Raw genomic sequence first — 22,869 nt, 5'->3', positions numbered from 1 at the left:
CTATTTTTAGATCCTTAGGTGATTACACTAACTGTCCCATTTTCCTCTCCTGGGCTAGGCAGAGTTGAAAGATTTTCTTTAAAATGCTTCTCAATTGTTAATATGTGTTTGCAGTCACCTGAGGATCTTGTTAAGTTTCCTGTTAAGAAACTTTTGAAGTTTCTAATTCAGTATTTCTGGGGCTGGGGTCTAAGATTCTGCAATTCTAGCAAGCTCCCAGGTGATGCCCCAATGCTGCTGGTTATGGATATCACCTTGAGGAGCAAGGTCCCAGACCACAAAGTCTTACTACATTATTTTTGAGAAGTCAGTGGTTCTTTCCCCATCTTCTTGGCATTTTGTTCCTGTTTGATCTCTTTATTCCTATATTCCTCGACTCTCTTGCAATAACTTCATTTAACTGTAAGCCAGAACTGCAGGATAGGCCAAACAGCAGCCCTCTTTGATGGGTACCAAGAGCCCTTCCTCCATCCAAAGAAAATCCACTGATCTGCCATAGTGCCTGAATTCCCCAATTCTGGAAAATCTTCTCAAAGCCTCTGGTGAAGGATGATATTACTCAGGGGAGTAAGGTTAGCTAGACTAGTTAGGTATTTATCAGACTGGAACACTGACACATTGTTATCAGCAGGAAGAGTACTGAAAGAGAGGTAGGTACACGGGAGAGTAAGTTTTGATAGGGCAGGAGATATAGAACTTGGATACAAAAAGGCACTGAGTGTTAGAGTGAAGTTAGGTGAAATTGGACATAAAAGATGATAAAAGGACTCCACAGGAACAGTGCTTTCTAGGTGTTTTTTGTTTGTTTCTTTTGTTAATTCTTTAAAATCTGTTGTTTACTTGACAAATTGCTTAGGGATATTATTGGCTGCTACCCTGAGTGAGCTCCCTTTGTCCTGGCTGCTGGCTCCTTAACACCCTTATGTATAAACGAGAGCTCTCCTGGTTTGCCCAGATGGCCTCACCTATAGACAGCCTAGCTGCTCAGCTAGGGCCCAGGGAATGAGGACTTGGGGCCATGCTAAAGGCAAGAGTGGAGGCACTAGGCAGGTGAGATGTGAAGAGGTGGTGTTCTTCCACCCTGAGTTGCTGCAGTATCCGGCTTTTTGGAAGCAGTTGACGTTGAGCCGGAATAACATTAGTCCAGGTGTGGCTGGATGGCTGGAAGTGGTGATAGGGATTGCTCAGGGCAGGCACTCAGGCAGAGGGACGTTTACATGAGCTCTATAGCAAACAGCAAGGGAAAACTGGCTCTCTAGTCCCCATCGGAAGACTGAGCTTGTATCTGAAAAGAGGACAACAGAAGCAGAAATTCCAAGATCTTTCCACTGTTTCAAAATACAGCCCTCCCCCCACCACCCTGTGCCTATAAACACCAAACACCTGGGAGAATAACTTGGTTCCTGCCAAAAGGACCTTACCTTCCACACCTGACCTCTCTTGATTCCCGGACTTAACCTCAATTGCAGAAAGAATTTTCCAGGGTGGGGTTTTGCCAAATTTTCTGAGATGGTCAATGGGAAAAAAGAATGCATAAACTTGGCATGAGAAGTGAGACAGGGACGGCAACTTTACTTGTGCACAGTCTCGGCCTTAAAAGTCCAGGGGATAGTGGATCAAGGCCAAATAGTCAAGGAAGCTGCTGCAAGGTGTGGGTCTGCACGGCTCGCCACGCGCACAGAGCACTCTGTTGCTAGCTCTCGGTTCAAGTCTCTGTTTCCGTCTTTGGCTCACTTGCTCGCGTCTGTCTCTGCAGCTAATGCAGAGCGATGGAGAACAGCTGGAGAGAGCTTAGAGAAAGCTTAGAGAAAGACAAATTAATAGGAGCCTAGCGCCTGGTGGGCTACAGTCCATGGGGACACAAAGAGTCGGACACGACTGAGCGACTTCACCTTCAGCGCAGCAGCAAATGCTGGAGCATAGCGTTTAGCTGACCCGTTAAATGAGCAATCTTGTTGAGTGTGTTAATTAGCAAGGTGCCAGTGAGCGGAGCAGAAAGCTCTGGGAGATACCTGACGTAGAAACGGGTCTCTTTATCTGCTTCAATTCAAACCCTGTCAGTTTCTGAGTCACTGCCCCTCTTTCCCATCTCTTCCCCCCCCCCCCCCCATCACTCTTAAAGAGGACCTCCTGGGTTTCATGACCTGGGAGACTCACGTGGTCAGGAGTACCTCTGGCAAGCCTCAGGTGCATGGCATAAATAATTACTGCCTGGGTTTGGTGCCCGGGTTCTATCTCAGAGCCCATCCTGGGGTCTCAGCCCTCCTTGCCAACCGTTTGCCTGGCGGGTCTGGAGAACACAGAGACTTAAGGATCTCTAACGTGGGAGGAGTGGAAAAGAGGAGTCCTCTCTGGTACTCAGAAACTCACATTATGAATACAATTAGGCAGCATGTGTCTTTAATAACACTAGGGTCTGGCTTGGGGGGAACCAAACAGGTGAACTCCTGGTTGAACTAGATACCTGCTCAACAGGTGGAACTGGGGATCAGGATAGTTGACAAACTTTGCTTAGCGGTTTTCACTCACTGGGTTCCTCTCTCGGCCCAAACCTTTAGGCTGGCGTACTCCGGTAAAGACGCTAGACGGCGCTGCTGGGACGCACTTTCTTTTCCCGGGAAAGGTAAGCGGGAAGTGCTTTTCTCTCTCTCGCGCGCTCTCTCTCTCTCTCTCTTTAACCAAGGGATGGGGGAACTCGGGGTTGGAATCCAAAGGGGTGTGGAAGAGGAGGAGGAGCAGCAGTAACCCTTTTCCGTGACGCGCCTGAGCTATTATCTCTAATCCCCACCTCCTCCCTGGTGTAATCAGTCAGCCCGGAGGCACCAAACTGTTAGCGACTGAGATGCAGCCGTAGGTGATTTCCGCTACCCTCCAACCCCCGCCCTAGGCAAATTCTGGAGGCGGCAGCCGCGGTGGCAGGATGTGAGGCAAGCCTGGAGCGCACTTCCCGAGTACCGCTCCTTCCTCCTTCTGCCGAGCTAGGGGAGATAATATAGGCTTTTGCTCACTGGCTGGAGAAGGTTACCAGACAAGGTTGGAGCCGCGAACCGGCAGAAGAGAGGCGGGCAGGCAGAGTTCACACCTGCTGCCTGCACTGCCGCCAGGGCTATAGGACCTCTGGGGCACGCGTGCCTCGTGAGGGGTGTAGGGGCCACGGGCCGACGCGCCGGCTTCCCACCGTGCACCATTTGGCCAAGACGAGGTGGGGCTGGAGTAAGGCTGCTCCGAAGCAAAGTCTTGGAGAAGGAAGAGGTTGAGAGGCAGGAGACTTAGGAGACACCGGCCACGGAGCCAAGAGGAGGCACCTGGTTTCCAGCGTAGCGGCTCAGTGATTTAGGAGTCCTCTTTAAACCTCTCCCTGGTCAGCACCCCCTAAAGTCCACAGAAGTGCTGTTGAACTCTAGAAATCTTCCCTGGGCTGGGAGAAGTTTTCTAGCATCCTCTTTGGCTAGGACCGGGAGTTGGAGAAAACGGGTGGGGCTGCCCTGTCTGGCTGCTCTGGAAGCCACCGTCTTCCCTACGCCGCCTTCGGCAGCCTCCCTTGTCGCCTGGGAAGCTTGAGTCTGGGCTCTCCGCAACTCCGTTCTCCGTCTCATCCTGGACCGCGATCGCCCGGACATGGAACGGCACGCTTGAGCTCCGCTGGACACCCCTGGCTGTTTTGCAAGACTCAGACAGGTAATGTCCACTTTCACAATCAGACAGTTGGCTGGTGAGGGCCAGGGGAGAATGTGCAGGTGACCTCAGAGAGCAGGCCAGCTGAGGCCAACAGGGACTCTGCCTCTCCTGCATTTCTGGTCCCTGCGTCAGGCAACATTTGCTGGTTTCCTTTTCCCTCATTTATCCTTCTGAGAAAGTTTAGGGACCAGAGCTCCTAAGGCCAGAGGCTCCTCGCTGAGGAGGAGCTGGAGCCCGCCTGCAGGTGCTGGCTAGCCTGTGCGTTACATTTCCCCTGCTGTATCTTTGTGGTCTCTGCGGCTGGAGCACGGGCTCTGTAGCCTGGAAGGCACTCTCCTACTGAGTGCTTCTTTCTGACTCTACCCACAGTTGTGCCAGAAGCCAGGAGAGCAATGGGCGAGGGGATGGGGCTGAAGGTGGCTCCTGGGAGGAGCAGTGAGGTGTTACCCAGCAATACACTCCAGCTCCTGGGGTTCCCAGAGAGCTCGGGACATCGGAGAGCTTTGGCTATCGGAGGGCAGAGAGGCCATCTCTGCCCGCCTGCCTCGAGAACGTGAAGGGACCCCCAGCTCAGATCCTGGGGTGCCACATCTCCTGTCCCAGAGGAAACTTTGCTCCCCGTTGAGCTGGTTTCTTGGGTTGAGTGACCTTCTCTGAACCATTGCAGAAGGGAAAGGAGCCACAAGCACTAAGCTGCACTTCTAACTCCTTGCAAAGGGACCCCAGAGAGGGAGAGGAGGGACAGCCACTATATGTGACACGACTTGCCACCCTGGGTTTGCCATTGGATCAACTAGCTTGATTTGTCACTATCAGACGCTTAAGAAAAAAATGCTTAAGCAGAGAGACCTGGCAAAGGAAGTGTTCATTATAAGAATTCTCCTTTCCAGTTCCAGGGTTTCCTCATAGTTCCTGCACCATCCCCTGAGGTGCCCCCCACAATCCCGCCCCATCTCTATGACCCAGGGAATTTGTAGGAGGTGTCAGTAAACATATTTGTTTCCTCCATGCCTCCCACATAAGTTATGCTTGGGCTGGAGTGTTTAAAAAGTACCTCTTGGCTGAAAGCTACTCTGGAGGGGTGGGGGTGGGGTGGGGTGTGTGTGTGTGTGTGTGTTGGGGGTGGGTCTATTCAGGAATAATCTATCCCCCACCAGTTCATTCAGTTTCACCTTCTGTTGACTTTCAAGAAGGCTTTTTTTCCTGGCCAGGGAAGCCAAATTATAGATTTTTAAACATGCCACACAGCTGGGGGTCAGACCCCCAAGGAAGGAGAGAGAGAGAGGAATGGAAGGACTTTTCCCTGAAGTCTTGCAGGTTCAGCAGCCCTGTGCTGCTCAAGAAGGCTGCCTTGGTTACCAGGCCCCTGGGAGGGAAGAAGTTAAGTGTCCAGGATAGGTGTGGAGGACTGAGGTCCACTTCCCCACTGATGCTGCCAACCCCGGCATGGTCTGTCCTTGAGGAGTCAGGGGCAGTGGTGCTCACTGGATTCTTTGCTACTGGGCTCCTTGCCAACAGGGTCTTCAGCTTCTGCCTGGTCTAGTGGCTCAGGAGGCATTTTTTTCTCAGTATCACTTGCTTTCCCAAACAGGAATGAGACAACTAACCTGGGGCCTAGGGTGAGTGAAATTTCCAGATACACCTGAGCCAAGGTTGTAGTGGAAGTGCCTACCTGTGCCCACTCCATCCTTTGTACTCCTCCTGCACAGAGCAACCTGTTAGAGGGCCACTGCTATCCGACTGGGCTGCGCTATGGCTGGACCCGATGCAATGGCTCTGACTCTGAGCCACCTGCTCACCGTGTGAGCTCTCCAACTTGGGGGCTGCCTTGGGCTAGATAGCCTGCAATCACATGCAGTTGAAGCAGATAATTTTAATAGAAAGTGTTTAAATCCAGGTAAAATGTTGTGGCACCAAAGGTTCCTGGTTCACCCACTCTAGCCCCAGCTGGTTGGAAGGAGGAGCACATGTTGACCAAAGATGTCCTGGTGAATGTGAGCCATGACCATTTGTATTTCTGTCTGATGCTTCAAGACCAGACCTTCAGAGTAGAAGGGCTAAGGACTTAAGCTGGTTTTGCAGTATGGCCTCTGTGTCCCTCAATAATTTCTGGGTAGTCTTAACTCTGGTTGAGCAGTGGGGCCATTTTCTGTTTCTATGAGACTCCTAATGGTATGGGGAACTTAGGGGTGCTTCTTGACTGTAGTATTTACTGGCCAAATTGAGTCTGAGTCTTGATTTACCTATTCCTTTCCTGGGACACTGTTCTTTAATTAAGTAGAACTTCCTTGTTTGCCAGTAATTAGTGATAGAATCCATACAGGCATATGCTACTTGGCAGGCTGTAATGGATGGAATGGCTACCTGGGGAATAGCCCAAATCACCCACTTGACATATGTCTCCGCAGGTACTAAGAGCTGAAGTTTTATTTGGCTTTAAGAAGACATACTCTAAAGCAGCAGTCCCCAACATGTTTAGTGCCAGGGACCAGTGTCAAGGAGTCAATTGACCAGTGTAAATTTTTCCATGGACTGGGGTGGTGGGGGCGGGGATGGTTTGGGGATGATTCAAGTTCATTACATTTATTGTACACTTGATTTCTAATCTAATATTGTCACTAATCTGGCAGAAGTGGTCCATGACCCAGAGGTTGGGAACTGGGGCTCAAGAGTTCACCCTTATAAGAAAGAAAAACTATTCCAGCTTTGTTTAAAACAAACTTTACTTTATCAATTGTGTTGGCATGCATAATTCATGGAAATGGCTCAGGGTAAAACATTTGCTGTTTGAGAAGAGGATAGGCTGAGAAAGTGAAATGAATTAAAATATGGTTGAAATGATCATATTTTGGTAAAACATAATTGTGTGTTTATATCTGTTCCTGAAGGAAAGTCAGTCCTCTGTACAACTTAATGGTCTGAGTAGATTCTGTGACAGGTTGCTGTAATAAGATGAAACTGAAAGGAGAAAAAAAAGCTACATTTTCTCCCTTGGACTTGGATATTTCTTTGACTGTGGCAGTACTGATAGGAGCCAGAACTGTTAGAAGAATGCACATGTTGCCTTCTCCATTTGAAAAGATACTATAATCTCCTTGGTGAAAATGCCCTGTGACTCAAGTGGAAGAAATAAAAAAAAATCCCAAGTTTCAGCTATTTAGTAATAAGACCTAAAAGTAAGACAAATTACCACCCAGTCTCAAAATGTGGTCTAACAGGTCTTCTCAGGGCTGGTTTCTAGCCATAGCTAGCAGCCCACAACCCATAACCCCTGAGGTTTGTCTCCTGAGCCTACACCAAGAAGCTGTGTTCAGAGCCAACTAGGTGGAGAAAGATAAATGTTGAATGTGCAATGTGTGCTTTAATTATCTTGAGCTAAGACTTGAAAATAAGCTTCTTTTGAAATTTTGACTCTAAGCTGTCATTGTCAAGGGATTCCAGAGTAAAACATGCCTGGCCAATATAAGGCCTGATTACTGCATGGGTCCATTTGGCCAAAGCCATCAATGAATTCAGACTTTTGGGGCTGGTTCACTTTGAGCTGCCTCCCAATGAGATCAGAGGCACTGGAGTGAGCCCATCGTGAGCCAGTTTCTCTTGGGTATCCCAGACACAGGTATTGCTCCAAATGTTTGATCAATCAACCTAAACACATATTCTCTGTGCCAAGGACTTTAGCTGCCTTCCTGCTTTCTTGTTCTTAAATCACCTCTTCATGTAGCTGTTCCTTGGCTTTTCTCTTGAGTTCCAACATACTTTACATCTGACTTTCTTTATTGCATTACTGGGTGTTTTACTAGCATGTAAAATACATTCAAACACTAACTCTCACTCATCTGTGACTCCTGTGTGCCCTTCCATTCCTGCCTCTTGCATCTTGTTATATGCCTCAAGTTCTGTCTCTGGAATACCTTTTCTCTTCTATTACTGCTGCCTCTTCCTGACAAGTCCTCTAGATTCCTTTTCTTTTTCCCTCTCCTTGCTCTCTTCCCCCTGTTCTTCCTCACACCCACTCCTCAGCCCTTCCTCTGGGTCCCCCCTCCCCTGCCCCTTCCTCTCAGTCCTTTCTTTCTGAACACCTCCCCTTCTGCTTGGTGCTCCTCCATTTCCGCTTGGTCCCCCCTCCATCCTCCCTCTCTTCCTGCTGTTCCCCCCAACCCTTCCTTTAGGTTCCCTCAGCCCTTCCTCTCCTCTCCTTCCTCTTGATCCCCCATCCCCTCCTGCTCAGTCTCCCCTCCCCTTCCTCTCGGTTCCCCCATCCCTTTGTTTTGATTCTGCCACCCTTCATCTCCATCCCCTTCTCTGCACCCCCACCCCTTCCACTCAGTCTTTTCACTGCATCCCCCACTGCTTCCACTCGATATGCCCAACCAATTCCATCCGTCCCCCCCCAACCCCTTCTGCTCGGTACCCCCCACCCTTTTCTCTCTGTCCCCATCCCCTTCTCTGCATCCCCCTTCATCCTTTCCACTCTGTCTCCCTTGCTATTTCAATCCATCCCTCCTTCCCCTTCTGTGCCCTCTTCCCCTCCATCGGTTCCCCCCACCCCCTTGCACTCACTTGGTCCCCCTACTCTTTCTCTCAGTCCCCATCCCCTTCTCTGCATCTTCCACCCTTTCCACTCAGCTCCCCTTCCCCTTTCAGTAGTTCCCCCCTTCCCCTTGGTTCCTCCCACCCCTTCCTCTCCATTCCCCCCACCCTTCCTCTCCTTCCTCATCCCATTCTCTGCATCTCCCACCCCTTCCTCCTGGTATTTTCTCTCCGTCCCCATCCCCTTCTTTGCATACTCCCCACACTTTCCACTCAGTCCCTCCTTCCCCTTACTCCCGATCCCTTCCACATCTGCCCGGGCCCCCACTCCCCTTCCATTTGGGTCCCCTTTCTCATTTCAATCTTACCCCCTTCCCCTTGGTTCCCCCCATGGCTTACAGTCAGTCCCCCATTCCCTTCCACTCTGTGCCCCCTCTCCATCCTCCCTCCCCTTCTGATGGTCCCCTCTCCCCTTCCTCTCAGTCCTTTCTCTGTTCCCCTCCCTTTCTCTGCATCCCCCACTCCTTCCTCTGGGACGCCCTCTCCATCCTCCCACCATTCCACTCAGAACCCCTCCCCGTCCTCTCCATTCCCCCACCCCTTTGGCTTGGTCCCCCAACCTGTCCTCTCTGTCTCCATTCCCTTCTCAGCATCCCCTTCCCCTTCTGCTTAGTCCCACTTCCCATTTTAATCAGTCCCCCTTTCCCCTCCCACTTAGTGCCCCCACCCCTTCCTCTCTGTCCTTTTTCTTTGTCCTCTTCCTCTCTGCATCCCCCACTCTTTATGCTAGGTTCCCCCAAGCCCTGCGACTGGGTCTCCCCACCCCTTCTGCTCAGTCCTTTCTCTCTGTCCCCATCCTCTTTCTCTGCACCCCCCACCCCTTACCCTGGGGTCCCCACCCCTTTCTCTTGGTCCTTTCTCTCTGTTGCCCACCCCTTCTGCTTGGTACACACATCCCCTTCCATTGGTCCCCCCCAACACCTTCCACTCAGTCCCCCCCACCCTTTCTCTCTGTCCCCATCCTCTTCTCTGCATCTGCCGCCCCTTCCACTCAGGGTCCCCCTTCCCCTTTCAATCTTTCCTCCCTTACCTTTGGTTACCCCAGTCCCTTGCAATCAGTCCCCCATTCCCCTTCCACTCAGTTCCCCCCTTCCCTACCTCTCTGTCCTCCCCTCTCCATTCCCCCAGCGCACACTTTACATTCCCCATTCCCCTTCCACTCAGTTCCCCCCTTCCCTACCTCTCTGTCCTCCCCTCTCCATTCCCCCAGCGCACACTTTACATTCCCCATTCCCCTTCCACTCAGTACACTCCTTCTGCTCTTTCCCCCACCCCTTCCTCTCAGTCCTTTCTCTCAGGTCCTCTTCTCTGCATCCTGCCCCTTCCACTTAGTTCTCCCCTCCCTTCCACTGTGTCCCCTCTCTCCATACCCCTCCCCTTCCGTTTGGTTCCCCCATCCCCTTCCACTTTGTACCCCTCCTCCATCTGCTCTTCTGCTTGGTTTCCTCACCGCACACCTTCCTCTTGGTCTTTTCTCCCCATCTCTGCATCCCTGGCATGTTCCACTCAGTATTCCCCTTCCACTTGGTCCCCCCTTCCCCTCTGTTACCCCCCTCCCCTTCCACTCTGTTTCCCCCCATTCTGTTCAGTCCCCCAGCTCTTTCTCTTTGGTTCGGTTCCTTTCTCTCTATCCCCATCCCCTTCTCTGCATGCCCTGTCCTTTCCATTTGGTCTCCTTTTCCTTTTCAATCAGTCCCCCCCCTTCCCCTTCTGCCCTCTTTCCCCTCTCCCCTTTCACTCAGTCCCCCTTTCCCTTTCAATCGTTCCCCTTTTCCCCTTGGTTCCCCCCATCTCTTTCACTCATTCCCGCCCTTCCTCTTGGTCCCCTGCTCCTTCCTCTCTGTCCCTGTCCCATTTTCTGCATCTCCCACCCTTTCTACTTGGTCCCCCTTCCCCTTCTGTTGAGTCTCCCATTCCCCTTCCATCTGGTCCCCCACTCCCCCAACCCATCCTCTTGAACCCCCCACCCAATCTTTCCCCACCCCTTCTCTGCATCCCCCACCCCTTCCTCACTGTCCTTTCTCTCCATTCTCCCTCCTCTTTATCTAGCCCCTTCTTATCTTCTTCCTCTCTGTTCTCCCTCCTGTTCCTCTCTCCCCCCTTCCTCTGTTTTTCATCTCCATCCCCCTAGCCCTCTCCATTTTTCCCTCATGCCCCTCCCCTTTCCCTGTGTCACCCCCTCCTGGTCCCCCCTCCTCCCTCTGCCTTTCCTCTCCACTCCCAGGCCCTTCCTTTTGCCCCCTCTCTTCCTATAACCTGACCTGCTCTTTCCATCCTCTCTTCCCTCCCTCATCCTGCCTTTGCCTCCTTTTCCGCTCCAGATTCCTAACCTGGTCTGCTATAAAAACCTCTCATTATCTTTGCTCTGCTCTCCAATATATTCTGCATGTTAGAAGTAATCTTCCTGAAGAGCTTTAAATTGGTAGTTAAAAGTGTTGAATACATAGTGAGTGGTTTAAATGGTATGCGTTGTTAGCAAGTCACAAAGACTTTTCTGACATAGACATGAGTTTGAGTAAACTCTGGGAGTTGGTGATAGACAGGGAGACCTGATGTGCTACAGTCCATGGGGTCACAAAGAGTTGGACAAGACTGGGGAACTGAACTGAACTGAATAAATTCAATACTTTGCACTGTAACCTTAGAAAGTTCTATACCCCTGTACTACATAATGTGTTCTGCACGTACACAGTTCTTCACCACTGTTCATAATGTGACCAATTATTTGGTGTGAATTCAAATATCAGATTTGGTAGATTGAACTGGGTGAACTGTTACTCTGAACCCAGAGAATCTATGATTGTATAAATATCAAGGGACTCAAATAAGATAGATTATCCTATCAGTTTGCCTGATGAAATTATGCCTTTATAAAAAAAATTATTCTTAAGACTGTATTGTAGAGTCTTCTGTGTTTTTGTCTGTTACCATGTATTCCAAAATAGGTTGCTTTGTTCTGGCTTACTTGGCTGTGTATCACTGTGAGAATTATCTAGGTCACTATATTTTGTTATTGGAGGAGGAAGTGGCAACCAGTATTCTTGCCTGTGAAATCGCATGGACAGAGAAATCTGGCAGGCTACTGTCCATGTGGTCACAAAGAGTTGAACATGAATGAGCACACAGAGCATATTTTGTTATGAAGTACATGTTTTATACTTTGTTAAATGCATTTCCCTTTCCTTATCTTGCTTAATGTTCAAAAGTAATCTTGTGAGGTGAATGATTATTCCCATATTACAAATGCTAGAAAACAAGCATCCTTGGAGTGATTTCTCCAAGGTAATACATTTAAGTTGGAGAACTGTATTTTATTGATACCATAAATCTATTATTGCTCTGAGGTTCAGAGCTTAGATGATACTAGTCTAAAACAACTTCATTCTTTCTCTACTAGCTATAAAGCCAGGAGCAGATTCTTTGGACAAAATCTGAGGTCCTTTGAGATTTAGCATCGGCCTACCTAGTCAGCCTTATTTCTCACTACCTTGCTGCTCATATGATGATCTAGTGGAACCAAACGGTTCACCATTGTGCAACATAACCTTTTATTATCCATAATTTATGGTTTTTCTTATGCCATTTGTTTATTGTGGACTGTCTTCTTCTGTCCCTCCCATCTCTAATTCTCTGCCTGTTGAGAATGAACTGTATTCAAGAAGCAGCAGCTTTAGTGACACCTCTTCCATGTATCTGTCCCTAATTTCTCTAATTCTCCATAGCAAAAAGAATTTCTCTCTTCTTGGAACTCTCTTGACACCTTGTTGATTCTGCTTTTATGTTAGTTGCCTTGTTTTAAAGCCACTATTGTTACTTAGCACTTTATCACATCTACTAAAGTTTAAACCTGTAGGTTATCAAATCTGTCTCTTATTCTGCTGAGTGTCATGAATACAGGGGGGCATACATTACATATTTCATTGAGTTGCCATTGAGATTTCAATGTTAGCCTTAGTACTTCACTGAAAATCTCTGTCAAAATAATAGCTACAGGTTAAACAGGAAATTGCCATTTTTATTATCATCCAATAATGCTACAACCAAACCAGTCAATCCTAATGGAAATCAACCCTGAATAGTTACTATAAGGACTAATGCTGAAGCTCAAATGCTTGGGCCACGTGATCCAAAGAGCCAACCCACTGGAAAAGACTCTGATGCTGGCAAAGATAGAGGACAGGAGGAGAAGGGGACAACAGAGGACAAGATGGTTGAATGGCATCGCTGACTCAGTGAATATGAATTTGAGCAAATTTAGGGAGATAGTGAAGGAGAGGGAAGTCTGGCATGCTACAGTTCATGGGGTTGCAAAGAGTTGAACATGACTTAGCAAATGAACAACAACAATAATGCTATTAAGCAGTATAATAGGGATGTTCCCTGCTTATTTAACTTATATGCAGAGTACATCATGAGAAACGCTGGGCTGGAAGAAGCACAAGCTGGAATCCAGATTGCCGGGAGAAATATCAATAACCTCAGATATGCAGATGACACCACCCTTATGGCAGAGAGTGAAGAGGAAGTATAAAAACCTCTTGATGAAAGTGAAAGAGGAGAGTGAAAAAGTTGGCTTAAAGCTCAACATTCAGAAAACTAAGATCATGGCATCTGGTCCCATCACCTCATGGGAAATAGATGGGGAGACAGTGGAAACATTGTCAGACTTTATTTTTGGGGGGATTCCAAAATCACTGTGGATGGTGACTGCAGCCATGAAATGAAAAGACACTTACTCCTTGGAAGGAAAGTGATGACCAACCTAGATAGCATATTAAAAAGCAGAGACATTACTTTGCCAACAAAGGTCCATCTGGTCAAGGCTATGGTTTTTCCAGTGGTCATGTATGGATGTGAGAGTTGGACTATGAAGAAAGCTGAGCACCGAAAAATTGATGCTTTTGAATTGTGGTGTTGGAGACGACTCTTGAGAGTCCCTTGGACTGCAAGGAGATCTAACCAATCCATCCCAAAGGAGATCAGTCCTGGGTGTTCAAGGAAGGACTGATGTTGAAGCTGAAACTCCAGTACTTTGGCCACCTGATGCGAAGAGCTGACTCATTGGAAAAGACCCTGATGCTGGGAGGGATTGGGGACAGGAGAAGGGGACAACAGAGGATGAGATGGCTGGATGGCATCACCGACTCGATGGGCATGAGTTTGAGTAAGCTCCAGGAGTTTGTGATGGACAGGGAGGCCTGGCATGCTGCTATTCATGGTGTCGCAAACAGTCGGACATGACTGAGCAACTGAACTGAACTGAATTTTTAAAAAATAGTTCTTTTCTAGAAGTGCTATCTGATAAACATGTGATTATAGAAATTTAAAATGATTACAATTAAATACAACTAAAAATTCAGTTCCTCAGTCACAGGAGTCATAGTTCAGGTTGTCCAAAGTCATGTGACTAATGATTCAGTTCACTCAGTCATATCTGACTCTTTGTGACCCCATGAATTGCAGCACGCCACACTTCCCTGTCCATCACCAACTCCTGGGGCTTGCTCAAACTCCTGTCCATCGAGTCAGTGATGCCATCCAACCATCTCATCATCTGTCGTCCCCTTTTCCTCGTGCCTTCAGTCTTTCCCAGCATCAGAGTCTTTTCCAATGAGCCAGTTCTTTGCATCAGGTGGCCAAAATATTGGAGCTTCAGCTACAGCATCAGTCCTTCCAGTCTGTGTCTGTTTCTTTGGAAATAGTGAAGTATTTCCAAGTACTCTATGGATTTTAAGATGAGATAAAGAGGCATTTCAAACCCGTGAATTGGCAGAAAAGACAGGTTTTTCAATAAATGCACTTAGGATGACAGGGCTAGTTATTGGAGGGGAAGTTTAATAAAGCTACATCTTTACTCACTATTTAAATAAAAGTCCCAGTTGTGTTTTTTTTTTTTTTTCATACTAAAAAACGTCCCAGTTGGGTCAAAACTTTAAGTGTAAAAAAATTTAAAGGGAAACATAGATGGACCTAGAGATTATCATACTAAGTGAAGTAAGCCAACACAGAGAAAGACAAATACCATATGATATTGCTTATATGTGGAATTAAAAAAAAAAGGATACAAATGAATGTGTATACAAAACAGAAATAGACCCACAGACATAGGAAACAAACTTATGGTTACCAAAGGGGAAAGAGGGGAAATGATCAATTAGAAGTTGGGGGATAACATATACACACAACTGTATTTTGATATAAAATAGACAACTAATAAGGACCTCATGGGGAACTATATTCAATATACAATTCATGGAACTATACTCAATATTTTGTTACTTAACATATATTTATAGTTTTATAGTTTTGAAGTTAAATATTTTCTAATCACTTTATGAAGACTGATGACGCAAAGAAAGTACTAATAAATTTTACCTTCAAAACAGCTCTATGGCCAAAAATATACTATAATCAAAATTGAAAAAACACTGGGATGGGGAGTACATGTAAATCCATGGCTAATTCATATCAATGTATAACAAAAACTACTGTAATGATGTAAAGTAATTAGCCTCCAACTAATAAAAATTAAAAAAAAAAAAATTGAAAAAACAGCAAACTAGGAAAAAAATATCTGATATATAACAAATGTTAGATATTCTCAATATATAAAGATTCTACATGTCAAATATAAAGTAAATGTCTAACAGAAAAATGGTGAAAACTTATGAAAAAATATTCATAAAAGAATACCAGTAGACAAACTCACTTTGAAAATAAAAACTAATAGTTTTCACCTATCAGATTAGAGAAGATTTATGGGATTAAGAGAACAGTGTGGGATATGGATGATCTAATGCACTGTTTAAACTCTTAGTACATTTTCAGAGGGTTATTTAACAATTTGTATAAAAATGTGAAATGTACATACCTTCTATAAGTTAGTGATTTTACTAAAAATTTATTGTAAATACATAAATGCAAAAAATAGAAGATACATACACAAAAAAGCTTAACTTTTTTTGTGTACTTTGTTTGTATTGGCAATGCTTTGGAAACAAGCTAACTGGCTATAATAGTGGATAATAATAGTTAAATTGGGATGATGTGAATTTAGTCAATTAGTATGTACAAATTAAAGATAATGTAGATGTACATTTATTGATATGTAAATATATTTGTATATAATTTAATATATATAATTTAATGAAAAAGATAGATTACAAAGCAGCATAATTCAATTTCTGCTTATTTTTATGTATTTCTGTATAGCTACATGTGCATATAAACATGAAAACCTATAGAAAATTGTTCACCAAAATGTTAGTTATTGGTGGAGGGATTTTGGATTTTTCTTTAAAAAATGTTTGTTTTTAATTGTTTAGACTTACAGTAATGACATATGTGATATAATGCAGATGCAGGTAAAATACTCAGTACAGAACACTCAAATACTTGCTGCATGGTGGCAGTTTATTATGCTTCCATCATTTACACAATAAGCTAGTCAAAGCTAGATGGCAAATTTCAGAAAGATTCAAATGATAAATGTGGGGAAAAGGAATGTATATAATAACTTGCATAAAACAAAATTGGAAAAAATTCCTAATAATAGAAAAAGTTAAGAAGAATCAATAGATCATTTTACTTTACATTGAAGATATATATGTGTAAAACATACAATAATAACAGATAAATTGGGATGAAAATTGCAATATATGCCAGACAATGCCCTATTTTCACTCCAAAATACAACTTTTCATCTGCTAACCACACCCAAATAATTATGCTATTTGTATTTTTATTTTTGTACTATAAATGCATTGTCATCATTGTTAGTGTTTAGTTGCTAAGTTGTGTTTGACTCTTTTGTGACCCCATGGATTGTAGTCCGCCAGGCTCCTCTGCCCATTGGATGTCCCAGGCAAGAATACTGGAGTGGGTTGCTCTTTCCTTCTCTAGGGGATCTTCCCAACACAGGGATTGAATCCACATCTCCAGCATTGCAGATGGATTCTTTACCAATGAGCCACCTGGAAAGCCCTCTAAATGCATGCCTAAAGTTATAGTATTTCACATCCCACTTCTGATAATGCCTGCATTATTTCTGGTGAGTTATAGATTGATGGGGAAAGGACCACACGTTGTAATTTCCTGATTTAAGGCTCTTTCCTGAGACAAGGAAAAAGTCTCATAAAATGGGAACAGGTGCAGCGTATCTTAGCATGGACTTAATCTGGTCCCTAGTTCCCTATAGATTTACACCTGCCAGTGCCACTATTTGTACAGGGAACAGTCCTGTCAGACTCAAAAAACAGCAGATTTTTTTCCCCCTGCAGCTTTAGTTTTTTATACTGTAGTCACCTTTCTGGGGAAGAAAAAAAAAAGCTTATACTAACAATCTTTGTATTTCTCTTTAAGGGGTGTTTAGAACTAGTAGACTCTACTGCTTCTTGAACCCTACTCACCATTAACAAGGCCAAATCTTTTACTGAGGAAAGAGCCAGATCAGTGCTGAGATCTCCCGGGACAAAATATCTGCCTTGAGCTTTCTAGGATACAAAAAAAAAAAAAAAAAACCCAAAAATCCATTTCCCTGATGTCTACCCTCTAGTTCTTATTTGATATTTTTAGTGAGTGGTTCTGACACTGAGTTTGAACCAAGAACTATGACCTGACTCTCCTATATTACACACAGTAGTGATAGCTATCCTCTACTTGGGACTTCTTATATTCTGGGCATTGTTCTAAGTGTTATATATATGTAAAATCATTTTATCATAATCTATCTCACTGGAAGGTAGGTAGCATTTTTATTTGTATTTTAAATAAAGAAAATGGAGACACGGAAGTTCAGTGATTTGCCTAAAAATTCACAAAGCTATTGAAATGACTATTCTGGAATGAGAAAATAACCAGTTTTGCTCCCGGACCTGTGCATTTAAACATGATACAAAAATATGTATATGCATATATGCTAAGATAGTATATTTTATTTTTCCTGTATGCTGTTGTAACAGGTCACTTTCAGTTCCTTTATTTAGCTTTCAAATTTTCTATAATTAGGATATGTTACTTCTACAATCACAAAGATGCATGATATTAAAAATTGAATCAGAGCTTCAGATTGAGCCATGGACATAGCCCTCTCAACTTTTTGATTTTGGTTTTCTGGACTTCCCTTATGGCTCAGCTGGTAAAGAATCTGCCTGCAATGTGGGAGACCTGGGTTCAATCCCTGGGTTGGGAAGATCCCCTGGAGAAGAGAAAGGCTACTGACTCCAGTATTCTGGCCTGGAGAATTCCGTGGACTCTATAGTTCATGGGGTCACAAAGAGTCGGACACAACTGAGAGACTTTTACAGTAATCTAAGGCATTAGTACCATGGTACATATTAATCAAAAAGCCCATGTATAACTTGAATGGTACTTAACAGTCTGCTGATAGGAAGATACCTGTATTTCACAACTGAGATTATAAATCCCACTATAAGTGGGATCACCCCTGAAACTTTTGCTTTAATGCTGAGAGTGTTTGCTTCTCAAGTTGAGCCTAGTGAGAAGTCTTGCTGACTCCTTACTGATATTTCTTTGTCTCTCATCCAGCCTAAGTCTTGTCATATGTTGCTCTTGCTAGCCTGATCTAATTCTAGAATCATCTTGTCATTAAAACTGTTCAGAACTCCTCTCATTCTTGGATTAATTAATCATCAATTTCTGTGCCCTAATATCTATGTCTGAACTCTTCTAGAAGAATCACAACTTCATCAGGACCAGTGCATGGTCTACAACTTAACCTAAGCTCAGACCTTCAGAACTGCTAAGAAGACTTTAAAGTTTTTATCAAAGTATAGCTGATTTATTAAATTATATTAATTTGATTGTATTGAAATTTGATTTTATTAAAAATTTACCTTGTCGACAAAGGTCCGTCTAGTCAAAGCTATGGTTTTACCAGTAGTCATGTATGGAGGTGAGAGTTGGACCATAAAGAAAGCCGAGTGCTGAAGAATTGATGCTTTTGAACTGTTGTGTTGCAGAAGACTCTTGAAAGTCCCTTGGACTGCAAGGAGATCCAACCAGTCAATCCTAAAAGAAATCAGTCCTGAATATTCATTGGAAGGCCTGATGCTGAAGCTGAAGCTCCAATACTTTGGCCACCTGATATGAAGAACTGACTCATTGGAAAAGACCCTGATGCTGGGAAAGATTGAAGGCAGGAGGAGAAGGGGACGACAGAGGATGAGATGTTTGGATGGCATCACCGACTCAATGGACATGAGTTTGAGCAAGCTCTGGGAATTAGTGATGGACAGGGAAGCCTGGCGTGCTTCAGTCCCCGGGGTTGCAAAGGGTCGGAGATGACAGAGCAACTGAACTGAATGCTGATTTATAGTATTATATTACTTTCAGGTGTACAAGATAGTAATGTGATATTTTTATAGATTATACTCCATTTAAAGTTCTGAAATAGTGACTATATTCCCTGTGTATTACATCCTTCTATCTTATTTTATACCTTAGGGTTTGTACCTTTTAATATCTTTCCCCTATGCTGCCACTCCTGCCACCACTCTCCCCACTCATAAGCACTAGTTTGTTCTCTGTGTCTGTGAGTTGCTTTCTATTTTGTTATGTTCATTTGTTTGTTTGTTTTTTATATTTTACCTGTGATATCTTGTAGTATTTGTCTTTTTTTGTCTGGCTTATTTCACTAATTGTAATACCTTACAGGTCCATCCATATTATTACAAATGGAAAAAGTTTAATCTTTTTATGGCTGAGTAATATTCCATTTCATATATATGTATGTATTGCATTTCTTTATGAATTCATTTGTTGATGGACACTTGCATTGCTTCCCTATCTTAGTTATTGTAAATAATGCTGCTGTGAATATTGGGGTGCATATATCTTTTCAAAGTAGTGCTTTTTTTTCTTCCTCAGATATATAGGCAGCAATGGAGTTGTTGGATCATATGGTAGTTCTACTTTTAATTTTTTTAAGGAACTGTCATACTATTTTCCATAGTGGCTGTACCAATTTATGTACCCACCAATAGTGTACTAGAGTTCCCTTTTCTCTGTAACCTCACCAACATTATTATTTGTTGTCTTTTTTAATAATAGGCATTCTGACAGGTATAAGATGTGGTTTTCATTTGCATTTTCCTGATTATTAGATATTGAGGATCTTTTCATATACCTGTTGAATATTTGTATGTTGTTTTTGGGAAAATGCCTATTCAGGAAATGTACCAATTTTTAATTGTTTTATTTACTTTTCTGATATTGAGTTGTATATACTCCTTATATAGTTTGGGTATTAACCCTTATCAGACATATCATTTAGAGCTATCTTCTCTGACTCAGTAGGTTGTCTTTTCATTTTGTTTATGATTATCTTTCCTATGCAAAAGCTTTTAATTTTATTAGGTCCCTAAACTACTGCTAAGCCTTTTTATTAAATAGTGTACTGCCTTTTTTTTCCATGTAGGAATTTTATGATTTCTAATCTTACATTTAGGTCTTTAATCCATTTCAGTTAATTTTTGTATATGGTCTAAGAAAATGTTCTAGTCTCATTTTACATATAACTGTCCTGTTTCCCCAGCACCACTAATTGAATAAACTGTTTTTTTCCCCCATTATGTATTCTTGTTTCACTTGTCATAGATTAATTGACCATATGTGTGTGGGCTTATTTCTGTGCTCTTTTATCTGTTCCATTGATCGATGTGTCTATTTTTGTTTCAGTACTACACTGTTTTGATTACTGTATCTATGTACAGTCTGAAGTCAGAGAGCATGATACCTCCAATTTTGTTCTTTTTTCTCAAGATGGCTTTGGCTATTTGGGGTCTTTTTGGTCCCATACAAATTTTAGTATTATTTTTTACAGTTCTATGAGGAATATCATAGATTTTTTTTTTTGGTACTTCATTAAGTCTGTGGATTTTTTGGTTAGTATGAACATTATAACAATATTGTACTAACCCATGAACACAAGATATCTTTCCATTTATTTATGTTGTCTTCAATTTATTTCATCAATATCTTAGAACTTTCAGAGTATAAGTCTTTCACCTCCTCGGTTAAGTTTATTCCTGGCTATTTTATTCTTCTTCTTCTTTTTTTTTTTTTTTTGCAATTCTTTGCAACAGGATAATTTTCCTTCTCCTTCTGGTAATTCATTATTAGTGTATAAAAAAGCAACATGTTTCTGAGTACTAATTTGTACCATGCAAATTTACTAAATTTGTTTATTCTAATGCTGTTTTTGGCAAAGACTTTAAGGATTTCTATATATAGTATGATGCCATCCACATATAGTGACAGGTTTACTTCTCTTCCAATATGGATATCTTTTATTTCTTTTTACTTGTTTGATTCCTGTGGGTAGGACAGCCAATGCTATGTTAAATAGAAATAATGAGAATTGCCACCTTTGTCTTGTTCCAAATTTGAGGAGAATATTTCAGTTTTTCACCACTGAGTATGCTGTTAGTTTTGACTTTGTCATAAATAGTCTTTATTATGTTGAGATGTGCTATGCTTAGTCACTCAGTCGTGTCTGATTCTTTGCCACCTCATGGACTATAACCTGGCAGGCTCCTCTGTCCATTGGGGTTCTCCAGGCAAGAATACTGGAGTGGATTGCCATGCCCTCCTCCAGGAGATATTCCCAACCCAGGGATTGAACCCAGGTCTGCAGCATTGTGGGTGCATTATATACCATCTGAGCCACCAGGGGAGCCCAGCATATGTTGAGCTATGCTTTATTCCACCTTTGTTAAGAGTTTTAACATAAATATATGTCATTTGGTCAAATGCTTTTTATGCATCTATTGAGAGGATTTTTATCCTTCTTTCTGTTAATGTAATGTATCACATTGGTTGATCTGTGGATATTGAACCACCCTTGCATCCTTGGAATAAATACCCCTAGGTCATAGACTATGATTCTCTTTACAAATTATGGAATTTAATTTGCTAGTATTTGGTTGAGCATTTTCCCATCTATATTCATCAGGGATATTAGCCTGTAATTTTAATTTTTGGTAGAATCTTTGTCTGATTTTTGTATCATTACTGATTAAATGTCAATACTAGTTTTTGTCATACATTGAAAAAAAAAATAAATGTCAATACTAGTAGTTGGTCTATTTGGGTTGTCTGTTTCTTCTTGATTCAGACCTAGAAGATTGTTTGTTTCCAGGAATTTATGCATTTCATCTAGGTTGTCCAGTTTGTGGCATATAACTGTTTATACTATTCTCTTATGATTGTTTGTATTTTTGTGATATTAATTGTTATTTTTCCTCTTTCATATATTATTTGTGTTCTCCTTAATGAGCCTAGCTAAATGCCTACAAATTTTAAGAATTGTTTAAAAACTAGGTTATGTTTTCATTGTCTTTCCTATTCCTATTTTTTTTTTGTTGTTGTTGTCTGTTTTGACTTTGGGCTTTGTTTGTTCCTCTTTTTCTATTTTTAAAATTTTTAAAAATTATTTATTTTACTTTACAACATGTTTTGGTTTTGCCATACATTGACTTGAATCCACCATGGGTGTACCTGTGTTCCCCATCCTGAACCCCCCTCCCAACTCCCTCCCCATCCCATCCCTCTGGGTCATCCCAGTGCACCAGCCCTGAGCATCCTGTATCATGCGTCGAACCTGGACTGGCAATTCGTTTCACATATGATAATTTACATGTTTCAATGCCATTCTCCCATATCAACCCACCCTCGCCCTCTCCCACAGAGTCCAAAAGCCTGTTCAATACATCTGTGTCTCTCTTGCTATCTGGCATACAGGGTTATCGTTACCATCTTTCTAAATTCCATATATATGTGTTAATATACTGTATTAGTGTTTTTCTTTCTGGCTTACTTCACTCTGTAAAATAGGCTCCAGTTTCATCCACCTCATTAGAACTAATTCAAATGTATTCTTTTTTAATGGCTGAGTAATATTCCATTATGTATATGTACCACAGCTTTCTTATCCATTTGTCTGCTGATAGGCATCTAGGTTGCTTCCATGTCCTGGCTATTATGAACAGTGCTGCTGATGAACATTGGGGTGCACGTGTCTCTTTCAGATCTGGTTTCCTCGGTGTGTATGCCCAGGAGTGGGATTGCTGTTTCATATGGCAGTTCTATTTCCAGTTTTTAAGGAATCTCCACACTGTTCTCCATAGTGGCTGTACTAGTTTGCATTCCCATCAGTGGTGTAAGAGGGTTCCTTTTCTCCACACCCTCTCCAGCATTGATTGCTTATAGACTTCTGGATAGCAGCCATTCTGACTGGTGTGAAATGGTAACTCACTGAGATTTTGATTTGCATTTCTCTGGTAATGAGTGATGTTGAACATCTTTTCATGTGTTTGTTAGCCATCTGTATGTCTTCTTTGGAGAAATGTCTGTTTAGATCATTGGCCCACTTTTTGATTGGGTCATTTATTTTTCTGGAATTGAGCTGCAGGAGTTGCTTGTATATTTTTGAGATTGATTCTTTGTCCGTTGCTTCATTTGCTATTATTTTCTCCCATTCTGAAGGCTGTCTTTTCACGTTGCTTGTAGTGTTCCTTTGTTGTGAAGAAGCATTTAATTTTAATTAGGTCCCATTTGTTTATTCTTGCTTTCATTTCCAAT

General features: G+C 43.0%; 1 protein-coding gene across 1 annotated transcript in view; it reads left to right on the top strand.

The window, feature by feature from the left end:
• The first annotated feature begins 2,718 nt into the window (after positions 1-2,718).
• IL1RAPL2 (interleukin 1 receptor accessory protein like 2) overlaps positions 2,719-22,869 on the top strand; it is a 1,257,588-nt gene continuing 1,237,437 nt past the window's right edge. The window contains exon 1 of the mRNA XM_070461797.1: positions 2,719-3,678. The gene's annotated coding sequence lies outside the window, so the exon portion shown is untranslated. The remainder of the gene's footprint in view (positions 3,679-22,869) is intronic.

This window comes from Odocoileus virginianus, chromosome X (assembly GCF_023699985.2).
Source record: "Odocoileus virginianus isolate 20LAN1187 ecotype Illinois chromosome X, Ovbor_1.2, whole genome shotgun sequence".
Classification (NCBI taxonomy): Eukaryota; Metazoa; Chordata; class Mammalia; order Artiodactyla; family Cervidae; genus Odocoileus; species Odocoileus virginianus.
The sequence above is the reverse complement of the archived record's forward strand: the minus strand, read 5'-3'. Positions and strand labels throughout refer to the sequence as shown.